Source organism: Pinus tabuliformis, chromosome 9, assembly GCF_031772625.1.
Source record: "Pinus tabuliformis cultivar Carrire ecotype Pingquan chromosome 9, CPIR1, whole genome shotgun sequence".
NCBI classification, from domain to species: domain Eukaryota; kingdom Viridiplantae; phylum Streptophyta; class Pinopsida; order Pinales; family Pinaceae; genus Pinus; species Pinus tabuliformis.
The window spans coordinates 1,260,603,062-1,260,623,207 of record NC_142307.1 but is presented as its reverse complement, the minus strand read 5'-3'; positions in this window follow the sequence as shown (position 1 = coordinate 1,260,623,207).

Below are 20,146 nucleotides of genomic sequence, written 5' to 3'. Positions count from 1 at the left end.
GGCAGAAGTTGCAGAAGAGTTGTTGTGGTGTCTGTACGAATTTTTGCAGCAAATGGAAATTGTCTGTCGCATGTTTCCCAGCTACCTGGAAGATGGCACACCATAGCATGGGCCCTGCACTTGGCCCTGCTACAACTTCCAACCTCAAAGGCATTGGTCCCCTTGCTGCAACATAATTCGCGAAAACCAGATAGTGATCTTTGTCATGCCCCTGGATTTTGCACTTTAGGAACCATACTTCTTCGCGTGCATCTGGCTGAGTTGTTTGGTCTCTTTTCAGAATTTGCATTTCGAGGCAAGGTTCTGCAACTGCACATGAATATGTTGAACCCCCAGATTAGCATCTTGCATTGGCATCTCGTGTAATCTCATCGCGATTTCTAGAGCTTCTTCCTAGGTCCTAATCTTCTGTTGTGATAACACAACCCTTAGATGAGGCAGGAGTGAGGCCACAAACCATTTGCGGTGCTGTCCATTAATCAGGTTCATATTGGCTTCACGGATTGTACACTTCAACCTCTGATCCAAATCCCAAGGTGTCTCACCAGGCTTCATCATTATCTCTTTGAATCCCACAATGGATTGCGCTTCAGACTTAGGTCTACTAAATTCCTTATTCAGTGCAGTCTGAATATCTGCCAATGCGGACGTCGGACTATCAGTGTAATACTTAATATCCCAAGTTAGTGCGCGGTATTGCAAAGCATTGGCTAGCGTCGCTTTCACGAATGGACCTTTTGGCATCAATTCACAAAGCGCGGACTGAAGTCTCACCCGAAGCAGTATGGGGGGATGCAGGAACCAACTTTTTTCACCCTGAGATGGTTGTGATGTCGGTTATTTGCTCTAATCCCTCTTTCATGCAGATTGATAAGCCCTTTAGGGCTTATCAAGGCATGTCTCGTATTCGTCCTTGAAGCTTATGTGAAAGTCTTTGATCATCCTTCGTGGATCCTAAATAGATATATCTGGGAATTACGCGCCTCTGTAATTACTCTATTTCTATATTCATTCAGATTCGCTTAAGTATTGGTTAACTTTAACATGCATTACAGTTATCTTCGCATAGACAAATATTCTTACTTGCGTGCATATGACAAAGTAAAACACATAGATTCGCGTATCAATATAGCATTAAGTCATAACCTCAATATTCAGCATAACATAATCACAACGTTCATAACATGAGTAAAATAACGCATACATAGATAATTCCAGAAAACTTCTCTTTATTGATAATATAGGTTTCCAGTGCAGACTCTGACTACCCTGTTCACATAACTACAGGGGTCCACGCACTCAGTTGCAGACTTCTACCCTAGGCCTTTGCGCACTCAGTTGCAGAGCCTCTTCCTATGCTAAGACTCTTTGCTCTTAGCTCTCACAGACCCATTACATTCATTAACATCAAGTATCAACTATGAACTATCTCCCTTAGACTCTTCTAAGACTCCCTTTCTATACATTCCCATGGTCCGTGGACCATGGGTAGACCTCTAAAGCCGAAATTCTTTTACACAAAAGAAGGGCGGAAACCCTTTATTGACTCTTGACATCTTCGCGCTCCGCAACCACAAAATGTGGAGAATTTACATTCCTTTATACAAAATTCAGGCTTTCTGCCCGAAAACTTGGGCTTTTAACCCCAAAAGTAACTCTAGGGGATCCTTCTCCCAACAGGTAGAAAAAAGTATAAAGCTAGACTTGTGGCGAAGGGGTTTGCACAGAAAAAAGGTATAGACTTTGATGAAATATTTTCTCCTTTTGTTAAAATGACTTCAATCATAACTAATTTAAGTTAGTAGCAGCTAAAGATTTACATCTTGAGCAGTTAGATGTAAAGGCAACCTTTCTCCATGGGGATTTGGAGAAAGATATCTATATGTAGCAGCCATAAGGATATGAGGTCAAGGCGAAGGAGAAACTAGTGTGCAGGTTGAAGAAGAGCTTGTATGGATTAAAACAGGCTCCAAGGCAGTGGTATCTAAAATTTGACAAGTTTATGTCTGAATAAGGTTATACTAGATGTCACTCTAATCATTGTATTTATCTCAAAAGGAAAAAAACGACACCTATATTATATTGTTATTGTATGTAGATGACATGATTGTTGCAGGGTCTAACATGCAGGAAATAAATGTGCTCAAATGAAAATTGGAAAATTCATTTGCAATGAAGGATTTGGGTGCTGTAAAACAAATCCTTGGTATGAGAATAGGTAGAGACAAGAAAAATCGCAAATTAACGTTGTCTCAAAGTGAGTACATACAAAAGGTGTTGAAAAGATTTAATATGCAGAATGAAAAACCAGTTACTACACCTTTGGCGAGCCATTTCAAACTAAGTAAGGAGATGTGTCCCAAGACTCAGGAAGAGATGGATTATATGTCTAAAGTTCCATATGCATCAACAATTGGAATCTTAATGTATGCAATGGTTTGCACAAGGCCTGATATTTCAAATGCAGTGGGAGTTGTTAGCAGGTACATGAAAAATCCATGAAAATAACATTGGATGGAAGTGAAGTGGATTCTCAGGTATTTGAGAGGTACCGCATATCAAGCATTATGCTTTGGTGGTTCAAACATTGCTCTACAGGGATATGTTGATGAAGATATGGAAGGTGATAGAGATAACATGAGGAGCACCATAGGGTATGTATTTATTGTAGGTGGAAAAGCTGTCAATTGGGTTTCAAAATTGCAAAGTGTTGTTGCACTCTCAACAACGGAAGCAGAGTATGTTACTGCTACAAAGGCTAGTAAAGAAATGATTTGGTTACAAAGGTTTCAAGATGAATTGGGTAAGAAGCAGGAGTTGGGTAGGTTATATAGTGACAGCCAGAGTGCCATTCATCTTACAAAGAACTCTGCATTTCATTCCAAGACTAAACATATACAATTCAAGTACCATTTCATACGGCCAGTGTTGGAAGATGGAAAGTTGAAGCTAGAAAATATACACACTAGCTAGAATCCTACATATATGTTAACAAAAGTTGTAACCCGGGAGAAACTGAGATTATTCTCGATTTCAATTGGCCTTCAAGTATGATGATGAATATGAGAAACAACTAGGTCCAAAGTGGAGCCCATTGTCCAACAAATGAAGCAACGGTGGAGTTGTTATAATTAGTCTCCAAGTGGGAGATTGTTGGATGTGGAGCCTGATTATCTTCTTTCTTAAGAGGTATCGTTGCATTGGACCCTAGTTCGTAATAGGGTGGCAACGCTGCACGTTGGTTGCTGTCAGGGGGGGTGATGACAATTTTTATCATCCACCCCTTGTGGGGGTTTGAGGGCAGCATCCCTGAAGCTAGAAATTGATGAAAAAATGCCTTGTAAAATATTGTAATTTCATAGTAAATTTGATCCATTCATTAGGCGGATGATCCAACTGTAGAAGTTATGTTTAATTTGGGTTTTTTCCCCTAGAAGGAAACCCCTTGCTATATATTATGGAATTGTACTGCGACTATGTAGATGTGTATTCTGAGCGACAAGAGAGACAGGAGATTGTGTGAGAGCGAAGAGGAAATTACAACAATTTTGTTGTAGGTTGTATCTCTTCATTTTGTTGGATAATATAAAGGAAGGACTAACTGTTTCTCCGTGGACGTAGCCCAAATTGGGTGAACCACGTATATCTGTGTCTCTCTTGTTTTATGCATTTTTTTGTTTATATTTCTACAATATTTTGTGTTCCATTGCTCTGTAATATATAATTTTCTAACACCACCTGGTGAGGCATACCAATCTGTAATGTCTATTATCACCTCCATTGTTTCTCAAGACATGCTTGGTGGAATTGACAGATAACCAACTATTGATAGTAGTACAAGTTACTCTTGAACTTCACTCTGATTTTCTAAGAAGCCAAACACAGTTTCATGTGAAAGCTAACCTACAACTGCAAAAGAAAACAAACTAAAGGAAAGAAGTAGGGTAAAGGTGAAAAAAAGCAAAGAAAATCAGAAAAATAAACAAGAAAAGAAAAAAACTACTCCTACTCCTAACCTAAGCAGAACATAGGCCAACTTACATAAAGTGATACTTCCAATGCAGCCATCGGTGCATTGGCTGGCCCATGTAGGCGAGAGCATGTATGTCAAGAAGGATATACAAGAAAACCAACAAATAAGAAAGATAAGAGAATAAAAACTAGAATGTCCGAAGCTTGAATGAACCCACAGAAAAGTAAAAATGAAAAGCACATGAAAGGCACTCCGTGGATGTACCATGGTTTCCTAACACATTGTGAGTCGAAGAAAAGTAGGTACACACTTTTGAACTTGAAAAACAAACAAAAATGAAGAAAGAAGAAAATTTCCGTTTTGCAACAGTGCTTGCTACATACAACTCCTCCAATAATTGAGTGATAGGATTGTGTGATATAGATGAAGAATGCGAAAATGGTAAGATATATTGATTTTCAATTGGAAAAACAGAGTGATGAGTATCTTGGAGAGATTCAACACATTTCTGATCAAAATTGGAATTGAACTTAGGGCTACGAGAACCTAACATAACCATCAGCTCGGGTTGAAGTTCCTGGATAGCTTGGCGTGGTTCAATTCATCAGAAGATTGATCATCAAATACTGATGGCTTAGAAATATCAATAGTGGAAGAATTAGAATCGTGATTGGATGAATGAACAAAAAGATCATGATATCCACGATCAAAAAGTTCAAGATCATGAACAAAGGAGTCCTCATGATCTGACAAATCATAAAGAGGGGATGATGGAAAATGAGAAATTTCATCCTCTATGTTCCTAGAAAGATAAGATGAAAGATTCAGAGGACCAGGGAAGACAAATTTGTCCTCTCTGCATTCAAATGAAAAAATGACATTCCATGTGTTCTATGAATGATCAAAAGTAGAAACTTCCGAAAGTGAATTTTTACAAGATTGGATAGGAAAGGGAGAATCATGGAAAATGTTAGGATAAAGCAGAACAGGTGTGGATAGGAGGTCAAACCACACATACTCATCAAAAATAATATCGCAGGTTGGTTGGTCAACAACAACTCCATCCAGAACTTGATCCTCGTGAACATCACAAGGGAGATCTGAGACAGGTGAACACAACACACTGAAATCTGAAGGATCAAAGGGCTCAAAGGATGGAGGACAAGGATATAACACTTCATCACAACGATCAGAGTCACATTCCAAATCCGCGCTGAAATTTTGAGTAAGTGGGGTAGGAGGAGATAGTGGTAGATCAACATGTGAATTCTCAACTTCTCCCACCTTGACCTGCAGATCTAGATTTGTTTGATGAGAAGGGACAAAGCGTCACTTGGAACAACAACCTTGTCCATCTCAAATTTAGAAGCTCTAACACCGAGGTATGTGAGGATAGGTTTGAAAGATTCTAACTTGTGTGGATTTTCAGAAATGTGAACAAGATATTGAAATATTTCAGTTAAGAACTCCCAATCAACTTCATTTTCTGGAAATTCAAAGCAGTAATGAGAAAAACGATCATGATAATATTGAAGGGATTTGTCAGGTGTTTTTCAAAATTTCAAAATTTTCTTATTAAGGGCTTTACGATCATAGAGAACGAACACGTGACATGATTCTACAAAAAACTATTTGAAAGAGTGGATAGAGGCTGCGGGCAATGTGTAACGCCATTTCTTTACGTTTCCTTTGAATGTGAAAGCAAACAAACCATAGGAAACATCCTCAGACTAGATGTCATGCCTGTCACAAAAACCAAGAAAAGTAATTGTGTGCCTAAGAAAGGTTGTTCCACCTTTCCATTGAACTTATATTTGAACAAGTCATTTAAAATGCATGTCGACACTTTCGAATTTGTAAATTTAGAAAAACGTGTTGGGGTTATGATGTGGTGAGAAGTCATCAAATATGTGAATAAATTAAAAACAAACTTCAAGGGCTCATCTTGTTATCTGGCCCTCCTTCTAGTGCCAAAAAATTTGGTGATGTTGGACCCACCAACATTCATGGGATCTCCCCGATATGAAGTCCCAACTAGACCTCACACCATTTGGAGTAGGAGTCCCAGCAGTGGGTGGTAATGTTATGCCTTGACCGCGTAAACACGTAGAGGGAAGTATGATAACTTTGGGTAAGAGCAAGTGTGTGACCCTGCAGAGAGTCAAGTGCAATGCATGAAGGTTCCAACACACGAAGGGAAAAGGAAGTGCGCCCTTTAGAAGCCTATAATAGTACGCAGCTTGAAAGGAACACATGAGTGAAATGACATCACAAGATAAGATGTAGAATAATCCAAGATTTGTTGATATAGTCAAAACTATTGTATTGTCCGTGCCCATTCAAAGCTTGTTTCATGTTGAATATTGGAAAATTACCACACCTACGTTTCTAGTGAAAATTGAGACACATTGTTAATTAAAATAACTTATGCATGTTGAATTTTGATCATAAACCTATACCAAATGATCATAATTTATTATATATTATGGTTCCCTTCTACTGCTTATTTTGTTATTTGGAATAAAATACTTTTTCTATTAAAGTTGCAATTGTGACAAAAATGTAATTCCCATTCTGAAAATATAATTGTTGGGATCTTCATTAAGGTTGTTGAGATGTCCTTGTTCACTCTCTAGTTGGTGCGTTCTTGGGATGATAAGAGATTTATCATATAAATTTTTGTTTTAAGTTATTCTAACTTTTCCCAACCATAACTACTACATGTATATAGAAATATGCTACTAAGGGAAAATCCATCTAACTTTATTAGTTTGCATTCAATCTCCATTCCTAACTTTAGTTATTTATCCCAAGTCTGGGTGTCCTTTTTTGGAACCATATATTTTATGTAGTAATGATACTTTAGATACCTCAACATCATTAAGAAATTTTTGGGAAAAACCTCAAAGATGCTTAATTTTTCTTCCCCTCTGGAGTTTTTCAAACCTCGTAAAGCTTCATAATTATAGGAATTTTGAGGTCTAAAGTGGGCCTTCTAAAGAAAATAGTACAATAATAGTAAAACTATTAAAATAATAGTTACGAATATTTTAAAAGAAAATAATGAAAACTAATTTTTTTAATTATATTTTTGACTTATCGTCTTATAGGTTTACTCAAATATCAAGTGTGTACACTCGTTATATGGAGAATCAGATTTCATATCCAATGAGTACCCACTCTACATACTTTTGTGTAGATCCACATTGAGAAAAATTCAAAATATAAGAAAACTTGTTTCAACTAGTGTACACACTTGATATTTGAGCAAACCTGTAAGGAGATAAGTATAAAATATAGCTTAAAAAGGTAGTTTTCTTCTTTTCCCTCCAAAAATATTATCCCTGGGGATGACATCATCATCTTGAATCATAGTGGTTCTTTTAAACTTGGGTTTGTTAGTACATTTTTCATTTTGAAGTTTATTTTTTACCTCAAAATTCCCTTAATGAACCATTTTAGAATCCTTATTGATGGATTATTTTATGAACTTAAAAGAGTATTATGCTTATATGCTCCAAACCCACCTATAATAAACACATCCTTAGTAATAAGTGGGAATGGGGTTACACAAATCATATTATGTGTGAACCACGTTGTACGTTGTAGTATAGTGGTATTGTAACATCAAATATTGGTTGAATTTGTAGTCACTTGGGCCATAAACTATGCATGTGGTAACATTAGGAAGTTAAAGTTGTATTGGATAGCTGTATGGCCACACAATTTACACGTGAAATATGACTTCATGATTCCCATGAATATGAACAGTGGCTCTAGTTTGTTGAGAACCTTGGATATGGAAGATGGAGTGATCATCCTCCAAAGTAGTGTGAAACACAAGCATGTATAATGGTAGTAATATTGTAAAGAAGTTAGTTCTTGGGACTATGGAGTTGTTGGTGGCGATAAATGACCTAACAAAAAATACTAGGGGTTTCTCTTTGGTTTGAGGTCCCAACTAGACCTCACACCATTTGGGGTAAGAGACCCATCTAGATTCTGGCTTGATAAACATGCTTGTTTTGAGGGTGTTGTGAGATATGGACGATCGTTACGTAGAGGAGTGTAAATTCTAAACTAAGACTATCTAAATGAGAAATGAAACTAATATAAGATAAATAACAACTAAAATAAAGATAAGGATTAGGAATAAATGAGCAAATAAAACATAGGTGAATATTCAAGGAAACAATTTATTTTTATTTTTATTTATTTTTTAAATAAGATTAATCTATTAACAAAGTAAGGAGGTACAATTACAACGTGACCGAAGTAAAAACTCTTCTCTGAAGAGAGGTAGAACTGTCAAGAAAAGCAGATGAGAAGATTGACTGTAGGCAGTGAGCTCATAGTTGAGACGGATTTCAGGACCCACGCAGGGGACCGGGTTGATATTCTTTTGATAATGCATAATTAACAAAAATGCCAAAAAACACCGGAAAACCACAAAACTGTTTGCATTACAAACTTTCCCAGTGGTAAAGGTCGCACTACATGAAGACGAAGCCAGGGTAAGCGCACTAGTCATCTGGAGGCTCTTCCTCGATACGGCACCAACCATAATCTGGCAAATCCCTTGCTTGAGCCACGTTCTGAGTAGAGGGACCAGGGTCAACCGGCACCATCACCGCATCCTGAGCGCTGCATACCTGTACATTCAAATCCTACCGAGGTGCATTTCCAATTCCCATCTGGAGGGATGAAGAAGGAGCAGAAACTGCCCCCGAACCTCCGGATGAGATCCAGAGTCCTCTGTCTGATCAGTCTCATGGAAGACCACCGAGATATGAGTCGTTATCCTAGGGCGATTCAGAGAGCTATTAAAGGAGAAGATTGCAGAGCCAGACGAGGAAGGAAGCCCAGGGTGGTAGCTAGAGGAATGGAGCCGCCCTCTCCCACTGCGGGTGCTGGGGTAGCGGCCTGCAAACAGCTCACTGGAGAGGGAAGGCGAATCAGAGGACGAGCTGGAAGGCGCGCGCCGGGGCTGGCCTCTTCGGCACCCCATTCTTTGGCGCAGATGAGGCATCTGAGAGAGAGCAGCAGTGGGATGCCAGTAAGGCAGAGCAACAGCTAGGTAGACAGAGCAACAGAGACCCAAAGTCCAGGAAGGGAGCCAGCGGAAAAGCTGGAGCCCCTTCACCGAAAAAACAGAGCTGAGCGCTGAATTATCCTTTCCAAGCAAAATTCAGGAGGCCTTAGGAATGACAGGGCCAACAACCCACCACCCGAAACCAGAGATGAGGCCTGAGACCAGATAATGAATCGACGAGACAAAGACTACGAAACAACAGCTCGAAACCCACAACCCGAAACCAGAGACGAGGCCTGAGACCAGATAATGAATCGACGAGACAAAGACAATGAAACAATAGCTCGAAACCCAGGAGAGGAACGAGAGGGAGAGCAGGAGCCGCTCCGCCAGGAGGGCCGAGCCAAGCACCAGAGTAACTTTCCCCCGCAAGTGCTGAGAGACCTCAGGAATAACAAAGCTCACCTCAAACAGCCGAAAATCAGAAATGAGGCCAGAGGCGAGGGAATGAACCAAGTGAAACAACATAAATGACTTCACCGCATACCCGAGACATAGCCTGGCCTTAACCTTTTCTGGCACGCCTCGAGATGCTCCATCCATTACTATAGCATTGAAGAATGCCGCCTTCTGATGCAGGCCAGAGCGTGCGGAGGGAAGAACCATCGCTGTAGACATGAAGTATGAACCAGAGCCGCTGGAATGAGAGCTAATGAACCTTGCTCTGCGCGCATGCCAAGAGCTAACCACCTTACATGTATTTAACTCTCTGTACTGGGTGGGCAGGTTGATGAGCCCCAAAAATGTACAATTATTTGGGCTCATTCAACCTCCTAATTTGACTTAATCCACCATTCTCATTGGTTTATTGCATGTTTTTGATTATTTTCATGTTAATAGAGTGAATTTGGTTAGTCATTATGCCAACAAGTCTAATGGGTGCTTTGTGTAGCCTTTTTGGTCAACTTGGAGACAAAATTGAAGGTCTTAATGAGCACTTGGCAGCCAAATTCGTGGGAGAACAAGCTAGAGGATTTGTAGGAAGGTGTCCCCTTCATTTATGGGCACTTACCTCGAATTCTCCACCATCAGCTCGGAGTTCAAGGGCCACCGAATCAATCAGCACAAGGGCAGCCAAGCAAGTCAAGTAGGACTGCTGTTAACTCCAAGTTTTGGGCAGCCGAGTCCCTAAAGTTTAGGAGGACTGTTGGGTCCTCAATTTGTATAAATAAGAAGGCTTAGTGCCTCATTTTGGTTAGCCAGTTAGTCCATTTGTTAGCCAGTGGATGTTAGCTAGTTAGCCAGTAGATAGTAGCTAGTAGTTAGTCATTTCATAGCCTTGTTGTAGTCATTTTGTAATTCGATTTGTATGCAATAGATTAGCTTTGCTTTCAGCGCATTCTAAAGCTCTCCTTGTGGACAGTTTTGATGTAACTCTTCATTCTTGATTAATAAAGATGAATCCAGCTTTGCACCAGCTCTAAATCTCTCTTGGGAGGCTGTAGCTCTTGGGGTTGGGCCCATCTCAAGCGCCCAGTACCTCCTTCGTTTACTATCATGTGTCTTTGCTGCGTTCTTAAAATAAAATCCGCTCTTTAAATTTAGATATTTCTTTGTTACTTAGATTTCTTTTGATGGTTAAAGTAGCCTTTTATGTTTAGAATAGAGTGTTTGGATTTAGTCATGTGTTTATATCTCTTTGATCATGTTCTGTTCACACGCTGTACGTGATTCTTGTCATGAATAAAGTTGCTGTTCACTGATTGCATTAAACTGTTAGATAGATCATCTGATATTTTGCTTGTATGCAAGACGTAGTTGGTTTGATCGGGTAAACACTATGCAGGGCACCTTCATCACCTCCTCATTCATCTGAGCCTCGTCCAGATCAACTCCTCCATCACCAAGTCTGTTTCCTCATCTCCCATCTGCTCTTTTGCCACGTAACCCTACCTTCTTGCTTTGCCATTGCCTAAACCTTCTTTGATGCAAGATAAACTTCCACACCCTCTCATCAACTCTATCCATCAGTCCTTGGGTCATTTCAGGCCCCTACCCTGCCTCCCTATCCATTCATGCACCTTACCTCACTCACCCATGCTCCGAAATTCCATTACAGAACATCCTGTAGAAATCCCAGAACATCCTGTAGAACCCCTGCAGACTTCCTGTAGAAGCTCATAAACACGATTTCTTGGCAGCTAAACTTTGTGAGACTCTCTGGAAGGGTGTTAGGGACCCTTTAGACCCTCTCTGAACCTTCCCAACCTTTCCCAAGCGCTTCTTCTCCTTGATCCACCTCTGCACAGTGAAAAGCTAGTTAAAAGCACATGCATGATAATTCTAATAACTTAATAAAAAATACAAAAAGATGTTTTCTTCAGATAGTGATAACTTAGACACATGCATTTTACCTTCCTAGAAGCAATGGCATCTCTTTCAGTAGTTTGCATGCTCTCCTTTGCGTCAGTAGGACTAGCTAGTAGAATTAGGGTTTGCTAGGGTTTGCGTTCCTTTTTGGCTTTCAATTTCTTTTCGCAATTAGATTAGCTTCCTTCGAGTTAGCTTTCATCCATCAATTGAAAAGCTTCTTCTAAGAGCTCATAGAAGTTGGCTTAAGCTCATAGCGGACTTGTGCCAGCTGACCAAGTGACAACTGCGGCAAGAGCTAGTACTTGTGCATACAGCACCGTCGCTTCCAAGTTTGTTACGAACTACCGGGTTGATAAAATCAAAGAAGGGAGTTCCAGGAGTTGTAGCATTATTGCTACAATACTGGGGCCCACCATCTTTTTGGCGCCGTTGCCGGGGAAGCGTCAGAGTATTGGTGATTGTCGCTTTTCTTCTATTTTCCACTACAATCTTCTTCTAAGTAGTTTATTTCGTTTCCATTATGAAATTTCGTTTATGCAAAAGTAGATTAGCATTTCCCGCTTTCATAGATTAGCATTTCAATTCCGCAATTTCATTTCTGCAAGCGTATATTAGCATTTCAATTCCGCAAGCGTAGACTAGCATTTCATTCCTGCAATTTCATTTGAGCAAAATAGATTAGTCCTTTCCTGCTTTCATTTCAATTCCGCATTTTCATTTTAGCAAGATAGTTAGTTGCAGTTCAATCTATTTCAGTTTTGCAAGTAGAAGTAGAAAAAGCAAAAATCAACCAAAAAGATTTCATTTCATGCCTTGTAGGAGTAGAGATAAGTTAGAAAAATGATTGCACAACACCCCCACTGCTTCACACAGCCAACGTTCTCTCTTCTTCGATGGCTGTGATTAAAGAACCCCTGGGTGGACATCAAGGCATATTTAAAGAACCTCTAGGGGAGAAGAAGAAGAAAACATTCCTCTGGAGCAAATGGCTACAAGTAGAAATGTTGGGAGCAACATCTTGTCCAAAGATGAATTTGAAAATCACATCAAAGATTTCAAGAGTGATATGAGGCAGTTTCTTGCCATGCAACTGGATACCTTGCGAATCCAACAGAAGCAAGAGGAAGCCAAGAGGGCTTTGGTCATTTTTTGTCCTAGGTGCACTAGAAAGCATCCTAGGAACGAATGTCCATTGTACTCCATAGAAGTGTGTTTTGTCTGTGAAGAATACCATCCTACAGATCAGTGCCCTTCCTTACCCAGATTCAAAGATGCATATCAGAGAGCCAAAGGAGCCACTGAATCACTCTATTACATGAACCAAAGTTGGCCGCATGGACCTAGATCTTACTAGTAGGAACTGCAAGGGACACCCGAGACCTATTATGACCCCTATCAAGCCACTTTCATGCCTTCTTGGGGTCCCCCTGCTCATCCTTCCTGGTCTACACCTCCTCCTTGGTCATATTCTCCTTGTTCCTTCACAGATCCATATTATGCCCAACCAGCTGCTCATTCGTTTCACTCTTATGCTCAGCCACAGCCTCAGTGGAATGCACCTCATAAGGGGTGGAGGCCCCAGTACAACACTCCTCCCACTTCGTTTCCTCCACCACCTGCTCATCAACAACCATCACCTCCTCCTCCACCAAGGCAACCCCAAATGCCTGCCCAACCACAATGCCATCCATCTCCATCTCAAAAACACACCTCCACTCAAATACCCATACCACCATTTCCAAAACCATACCATGGAGCATCTCAACCCAATTGCAAAGCTGAGGCACAACATGTCCAAACAACTGCTCTTGAGCTCAATGATCTTCACCATAGCTCAGGAAAAGCATTGCAAAAAAGAGATCATCTTGAAAGCATTGAAGGATCACATCCAGCAAAAGAAGATTCAAAAGAGGAGATCAAAGAACCATGGGCTGCACTTGATGAAGAGAAGAGATCAGAATCAGAGATCGAGAGAGTTACTTCATGGTTACCATCAAATCCTCCATGTGCTCAAGAGAAAGATCAACGAAAAGAGGAAGATGAGAAGGTCATGATAGAAGGTGACATGAAGAATGATCCAGATCAGCAAAAGGACCAAGGATATCAAAGCTATATTGAGATATGGTTTCAGAAGGTGACTAAGTTGCAGCGGTACTCTCTTCCTCAGCTATGTTTGATCCCTTCAAAGTCAGATCATTTGGTCTCTAAAGTCTGGATAGTTGCCCAAGCATGCATTTCAAGCCTTCACATCATTTTTTCTCTAATCTCGATGTGCACATGGCTCCATTGGAAGTATTCTTATACTTGAAAATGATTTTGTTTTTCAAGTAGGGTAGGGTAGAAAAAAAGAAAAAAAAGAAAAAAGAAAAAAAAAAGAAAAAGAAAAAAAATGAAAAAAGAGGAAAATAGAAATCTAAGGTGAAAACCTCCTCGGAGGCGCCTTAGATTGGCTCATTGATTGAAAACCTCCATGAGGCGGTCAATGGGTTGGAAAAAAAAAAGAGAAAAGAGAATAAGATCTTTGGGTGAAAACCTCCCTTGGAGGCGCCCAAGGCAGGCAATTAGGGTGAAAACCTCCATGAGGCGCCCTAGTTGTTTTTCAAAAAAAAAAAAAAAAAAAAAAAAAAAAAGAAAAATAAAGCTAATCTCCATTGAATAATTTCATGTTGCAGCAATGACATTGCAGGTTGCAAGAAGGACGTTTCATGACAGGAGGAGCACTCAAATCAAGGTTAAAGGAATTTTTCTTGTGCCTTCTACAGGTAGCTCTGTATTTCTACAGGAAACATCCTGTAGAACCTTTGGACGAGCCAAATCCAATTTCAAAAGTGAATATAATGGTGGGAATCTGTTGATTAGGCCTTCAAGCACTTGTGTGTCCATCCCTTGCCTTTATCCATCATTTTTTCCACCTCCTTGTGCTTCTCATTGTGCTTCTACAGGAACTTCCTGTAGAAATTGTGGGAAACTAGACATGGATTTCAAAAAGTGGTTTGGCGAACATGGTAGCTTCCTCAAGGGTTCAGAAGTCCTCATGCAATCTTCCAACTCCTCCTCCATCATCTCCATACCTGCATCACAGCCCAAGCTCAGTTTTCCCTTCCATGCAAACACATGCAAAGTGCCTTGAAGCAAAAATCCATAGAACAAAATTTGTTTTTGCCATAACTTGAAAACCATGCATCCATTTGACAAACCATTTTATGGGGAATTGTACAAGGTTGATGACAACATGCCTGAGCAGTTTTAGCCAATTCCGGTGCACGGTTTCCAAGAAATCAGCCTCCATCACCATCAGCCATTTTTGCGTTTTCTCCATATCCGTGCATCCATTTTAAAACCTGTTTCATGGGGAGATGCACATGGGTGATAGTAGCCTACCCCAGCAGTTTCAGCCGATTCCGATGCACGGTTTCCGAGAAATCGATCTCTGAAATCTTCAGCCATTTTCCATTTTTCTCGAAATCCGTGCATCCATTGATCACGATTTTGCTATGGGAGATGCATAATGATGATAGGAACATGCTCACCGAGTTTCAGATCAATCCGGTTTACCGTTTGAGAGCAATGGCGAAAACAAGTTCTGGTTTTGTGACCATGCAGCAGCAGCAGCTTGAAGGTGCAGATCTGAACGTGGAAACAATTGCATGCAGCTCAGATCCGGCCAGAGGACACCTGCACAAGGAAAAGCAATCAAAAATCATCAGCCAAGCCCTCATGCAATCAAAGGATCCAAGCATGCAGCAGCAGAATCAGAGCATGCAGCAGCAAAAAGCTTCACAAGCAGCCGTTTGACTTCAGGTACGTGACTAAACCTTGTTCATCTATTGCATGAATCTAGTCTAAGCATTGCATGAACGAATGGAATGGTGAAATTAAGCCATGGATGTAGCAAGACACCCAGTTCTCTAGCGCTCAAGGAAAAATCACGCAGCATACGTGTATGGTCATTCATGAAAAATTTGAAAACACAATTAATGGAAGATTTGTTGAACTCCAGTGCACAGGGCATCAGATGATTGACAGATAGATGAAGACATGCAGTTCATAACATCACTGCAGTTCTAAAAAGCCAGCGCACATGTTTTCGCCAGCTCACCACAAATCACGCAGCAACTAAAGTAGGCTCGGCTGAATCTCACGAATTGTTGTTCATCTGCACTTGCCACATCGTCAATTGAAGTTTGCACAAGCTGTTAACTTGTCGTCCTCCACCGAGCTTCTCGGTCCAGTTTGAAATCCTCCCACGTACCGGGCTCATTTAGAGGCGCAGTGACATCCTTCACAAGCAGACGAGAGTTCTACAAGAAGAAGTTCTATAGGAAGTATGGCATATCCTTCCAAAGCAGAAAAGCTTGGACTTTTCTTCATCGAGTTTGCAGTTCTGAAAGAGCAAACCGTGCAAGATCTCGATTTCTGAGGTTAACAGAAGCTGTGGACAAACTTAAACTCTAGGCTGCTGCTAGTGTAAAGGCTGGCAAGGAATCTTCTGCAAGAGAAATGCTTCTGAAAAAAGAAAGTGCTGCAAGCTTTGGAGAATTGTAAAAAACCATGTGGAGCTTCTTGATGAGCCTTTGACAAAGCTTGGTGAGGCAATCTCAGTAAAGGAAACCCAATTAATTAAAACGATAATGTCTACACGTTTTGACATGGATATTGAAAAAGAGACTGAGGGACCAGCCAGAGTTGTCTCTTCCAAAGAAGTTGCATCTTGTGCCAAAAAATTAGTAGAACATTTCAGTTGGATCCAGGCAGCAAGGATACTAATATGGATGAAGTTCTAAGAACTGCTGTAAATGATGCTGGTGAAAACGACAACAAGATAAATAAGAAAGTAGACACCAAGGGCCTGTTGGCAAAGAGAGATAAGATCGAAGATGATTACTTCCATGCAATTTTCAAAGGGATTGACTCATATCAGAGCTTCTTAATTTACCTTGACGAACAGGTAGCTGAAATGGAGTCAAATTTGCATACATTTCTCAAAATTTTCAAGTTTGATACTTGAGGATGCTAGTGTAGGCATCATTCACCACTAGAGGGTCAGGTCTCAAGGTCTTGGAACTAGCATCAGAAAAATTGAAGAAGAAGACACCCCTAGCCATGCAAGCCAAATCAGGAAGTGTAAAAACGGCTTCTACAAGAAGCCAGAAATCAGCTACAGGACTTTCTACAGGAAGTCCTGAAAACACTATTTTGGCTTGGTTCTGATTGATTGTCTTGTGTCTCCTTGTTTCACTGATGTTTGTGAAATTTATAAAAGAGGAAGGTGTTTTCAACTTGGGACTCGGGTGTGTTCGTATATTGCTACTTATTCCATTTACTAATATGCTTAAGCACAATAACCTGCTTACCAAAGCCTTTGAAAAGTGGGGTGATTTGGTGATGGCTTCATTCTGCTAACTGGTCCAACTTAGCATTTGAGGAATTGTTGGCAAGATGTTCATCTTTGATGATTTCTGTGAAGATCTTACTTTGGAGCTGAGAGGTGATAGTTTGATGGTATATTTGCTTTCACACAAAATGCTGGTGAATTGTCTTTGACAGAGAAGAGGGCACCATTTCTTCCATATGATTGCATATACTTGTGCACTCATAACAAGGCTGAGGATTCACTAAGAGAAGCAGCAGACAGTGAGGAAGAAGAGCAGAAGGGCGAGAAGACGAAGGCTGCCACAGCCAAGCTGAAAGGAAAAGCACCCTCATCCAAGCAGGCTAAGACAGTGCCGACTGTTTCTACAGGAAGACAGAGAACTGATAGCAGACTGTTTCTACAGGAAGTTAGCAGACTGTTTCTACAGGAAGACAGAGGACTGTTTCTACAGGAAACCAGCGAACTGTTTCTACAGGAAGTTTGAAAAGAGGGAAGCCAAAGGAGAAATCGGCCGAGATTTTAGCCAAGGAGGCCACCATGGCTATCAAAGATGAGGAGAGAGATTGGTTGCTCAGAGGATGAGCAACACTTTTAGTAGGGGGGTGATGATGAGCCCCAAAAATGTACAATTATTTGGGTTCATTCAACCTCCTAATTTGACTTAATCCACCATTCTCATTGGTTTATTGCATGTTTTTGATTATTTTCATGTTAATAGAGTGAATTTGGTTAGTCATTATGCCAACAAGTCTAATGGGTGCTTTGTGTAGCCTTTTTGGTCAACTTGGAGACAAAATTGAAGGTCTTAATGAGCACTTGGCAGCCAAATTCGTGGGAGAACAAGCTAGAGGATTTGTAGGAAGGTGTCCCCTTCATTTATGGGCCCTTACCTCGAATTCTCCACCATCAGCTCGGAGTTCAAGGGCCACCGAATCAATCAGCACAAGGGCAGCCAAGCAAGTCAAGTAGGACTGCTGTTAACTCCAAGTTTTGGGCAGCCGAGTCCCTAAAGTTTAGGAGGACTGTTGGGTCCTCAATTTGTATAAATAAGAAGGCTTAGGGCCTCATTTTGGTTAGCCAGTTAGTCATTTTGTTAGCCAGTGGATGTTAGCTAGTTAGCCAGTAGATAGTAGCTAGTAGTTAGTCATTTCATAGCCTTGTTGTAGTCATTTTGTAATTCGATTTGTATGCAATAGATTAGCTTTGCTTTCAGCTCATTCTCAAGCTCTCCTTGTGGACAGTTTTGATGTAACTCTTCATTCTTGATTAATAAAGATGAATCCAGCTTTGCACCAGCTCTAAATCTCTCTTGGGAGGCTGTAGCTCTTGGGGTTGGGCCCATCTCAAGCGCCCAGTACCTCCTTCGTTTACTATCATGTGTCTTTGCTGCGTTCTTAAAATAAAATCCGCTCTTTAAATTTAGATATTTCTTTGTTACTTAGATTTCTTTTGATGGTTAAAGTAGCCTTTTATGTTTAGAATAGAGTGTTTGGATTTAGTCATGCGTTTATATCTCTTTGATCATGTTCTGTTCACATGCTGTACGTGATTCTTGTCATGAATAAAGTTGCTGTTCACTGATTGCATTAAACTGTTAGATAGATCATCTGATATTTTGCTTGTATGCAAGATGTAGTTGGTTTGATCAGGTAAACACTATGCAGGGCACCTTCATCACCTCCTCGTTCATCTGAGCCTCGTCCAGATCAGCTCCTCCATCACCAAGTCTGTTTCCTCATCTCCCATCTTCTCTTTTGCCACGTAACCCTACCTTCTTGTTTTGCCATTGCCTAAACCTTCTTTGATGCAAGCTAGACTTACACACCCTCTCATCAACTCTATCCATCAGTCCTTGGGTCATTTCAGGCCCCTACCCTGCCTCCCTATCCATTCATGCACCTTATCTCACTCACCCATGCTCCGAAATTCCATTACAGAACATCCTGTAGAAATCCCAGAACATCCTGTAGAACCCCTGCAGACTTCCTGTAGAAGCTCATAAACACGATTTCTTGGCAGCCAAACTTTGTGAGACTCTCTGGAAGGGTGTTAGGGACCCTTTAAACCCTCTCTGAACCTTCCCAACCTTTCCCAAGTGCTTCTTCTCCTTGATCCACCTCTGCACAGTGAAAAGCTAGTTAAAAGCACATGCATGATAATTCTAATAACTTAATCAAAAATACAAAAAGATGTTTTCTTCAGATAGTGATAACTTAGACACATGCATTTTACCTTCCTAGAAGCAATGGCATCTCTTTCAGTAGTTTGCATGCTCTCCTTTGCGTTAGTAGGACTAGCTGGTAGAAAGGGTTTTAGGGTTTGCGTTCCTTTTTGGCTTTCAATTTCTTTTCGCAATTAGATTAGCTTCCTTCGAGTTAGCTTTCATCCATAAATTGAAAAGCTTCTTCTAAGAGCTCATAGAAGTTGGCTTAAGCTCCTAGTGGACTTGTGCCAGCTGACCAAGTGACAGCTGCGGCAAGAGCTAGTACTTGTGCATACAGCACCGTCGCTTCCAAGTTTGTTACGAACTACCGGGTTGATAAAATTAAAGAAGGGAGTTCCAGGAGTTGTAGCATTATTGCTACAATACTGGGGCCCACCACAGGTTTCGATCTACCTCGCCCCACCCCTGTCCCTTCATAGTTAATTCCACCTCAAACACCTGCATCCGGGAATATTCAAGGAAACAATTCGCTGATATCTAGGACAACAATAAATGCTTAACTTACTAGAAAAAATCTAGAATAGTCAAATTTTTGGTCTACTAAGTTCTCATTAATGAAATCTACATGAATAAAATAATAAACATGCAAGAAGAGACTATATATTCTGTAGATTAGTCTACGATCTAGTAGCAATACGTCTAAGGAAATACGTCATCAATGAACTTACTCAACAATAGTCTGAAACAAACTCACAATTCATGTAAGATTATGTCTTCAACAATGGCTTTCAATGCTTCTCAATATTATCACAATGAATATATAATTACCAGCTTCCTAGCTCTAGTCTGTAGGAAAATACAAAAGTTCAAATTCTCCCTAACACTAAGAGTTTTACATTTGTATATTAAGTTAGTAACTGTCCCATGTGACTATTAAACTTCTCTCAGATCAGTTACAACTTTGTGGCTTCTCATGATTTACAAATGTAATAGAGGAAAATAATTTAAAATTCTTCAGAAATGAGGTTAACAACTATTACTATATGATTAGATCTTCAATTGAGAGCTTCATGATGTCATGAACGTACACCACCCAGACTTAATAGTATGATGAAATCATCTTAAGGTAACAAGCTCTCCATGACTAATTGGTACTCTGATTTGTTCTGGGAGAGAATGGTAAAATCCTTCTTTAGTGAGACCAGGAATGAGTTCAAAATTATTTGCTAC